We start from the raw sequence: 1,809 nt of genomic DNA on the forward strand, positions 1-1,809 counted from the left end.
GTCCCCCCAGCGACCACACACACAGCCCCCAGGTCCAGCAGCGACAAACTCATGGGCCCCACCGGCACCCGCCATACCAGAGCAGATCCAGGAAAGGGCACAGAGGTCCGGGCCCCCAGGGCGCACCCCCTCCAGGCCAAAGCCCGACAGGTCCAGAGGCCCCGATCAATGCTGGCTTTAAAGYAGCATACAATCATTTTTAGACATGATTTTTGAAGAAGCTCTCGCGGGCCACATAAAATGCTGTGGTGGGCCACATTTGGCCCAYGGGCCTTGRGTTTACAACTGATTAACTTTATACTTATCAAAMAGAAAAACTTTCTSAATTTAAAACTCTGGCCTGAAACGTGAGGGGCGACCATGCCTTTAAATAGTTAGTGGTTTACTTTAAGACAAAATGCTTTCAGAGGTGGATCTAAATCAAAGAGTCTRTCCAGCAAAACAAAGACATCCATCAGTTTTCAGAGATAAACTTAATGAATCGCCTGCTGATAAAGCTGCAAATAACTTAGTCTGGCTGAAGCAGTTTTATTAAAATCAAGGGGAAACAAGGGAAACGGTTGGCAAAGGAAGTATTAAAACCAAAACCAATGGCTAGCATTAGACCAAAAACCCCCTCAGTACTGGATCGGACCAGATTTGTTGTGAAAACATAATAAATGGCATCTTTTAAAAGTTCCATTACACTCTAGGGGGAGGTGACTAGAATGACTAAACTTATGTCACAAGACATGCAGCTGAATTTTTCAAACACAAGGCTTTTATTCAATCACTCTAATGACTCTGATCTGTAGTTTTCATCAGGAGGAGAAAAAAAATCAGCTTTTTGGAGCGTTTTCTTTAAAATTCACCCTAATTATCATGATGATGGAAATTACAAGGTTTACTGTGTTTAAGTGAGCKGTGTTCAGAACTCAGGGTCGTTTGGTTCCGTCGTGAAGTTCTCGAGCCGTACCAACGAAATCTGAGGATGTTTTACAGGTGGAAGTTTAAAGAAATCAGTCTTGAGTTAAAGATTAATAACAGCTTCACAACCATGTATTAATTTTACTTTGAACAGACAATAAACTCAGAGGGYAAATCTGATTAACATTCGCCCCCGAGACTCGCCTGAGATGTGAGAAGAAGGTGTAGATTGGGTTGTAAGAGAGGAAGACATTACTATCCAGACAAAATCTCATCAGCGGTGAAAGGGCAGGTCTGCCAGCTCACTTCGATCAAATGTTTCCAGAAAAACAGCAAGCTGCACTCATAAATAGGTATGAGATTAAAATAGAACACTTTCATTTCCTCTTACACTGGCAGTGAGAATGTCAATTTTGAAACCAGGACTCGATTCTCGACCCGACTAGATTTTTTTGCACAGAGACGGTTTGTTTGACCCTTATTTTTAAAATAGTTTCTTTGAAGTTACACTTCATATGAGATTTAAACATTAAAATGTAGGCATGCATTCCGAGTTTAGATTATTTCATTACTGATGTTGGTATTTCGTGCAGTACTGCTACTAAATACTTTTAAATAGGGGTCTCTGCAGTACACAGGGGGAGTTTCTTGGTGTGTGTGGGCGGAGTCTGTCCTAATCGTGATTGGTGGAGTTTTTTGGTGTGGCCTGAGTTTGTCCTAACTGTGATTGGTTGAGTTGGAATATAGGCGGAGACTCTTGGGTGGGCGGAGTTTGGCAAAACCGTGATTGTTAGATTGACTTGTCATGGGGCGAGGTAAAAGAGGATGTAATGGTAATAATAAAAATATTGTGAACAGGTAAACAAATTATTACTGAGCCCCTTATATATACAGTATATATAC

The 1,809-nt window shown here is 41.5% G+C and overlaps 1 protein-coding gene across 2 annotated transcripts in view; it reads left to right on the forward strand.

Moving 5' to 3' along the window:
• Positions 1-1,809, forward strand: part of LOC106522612 (absent in melanoma 1 protein) — a 53,128-nt gene that overhangs the window by 37,244 nt on the left and 14,075 nt on the right. The gene's annotated exons all lie outside the window — the stretch shown is intronic.

The sequence above is a fragment of the Austrofundulus limnaeus genome, unplaced genomic scaffold (genome assembly GCF_001266775.1).
Source record: "Austrofundulus limnaeus strain Quisiro unplaced genomic scaffold, Austrofundulus_limnaeus-1.0 Scaffold133, whole genome shotgun sequence".
Taxonomy (NCBI): domain Eukaryota; kingdom Metazoa; phylum Chordata; class Actinopteri; order Cyprinodontiformes; family Rivulidae; genus Austrofundulus; species Austrofundulus limnaeus.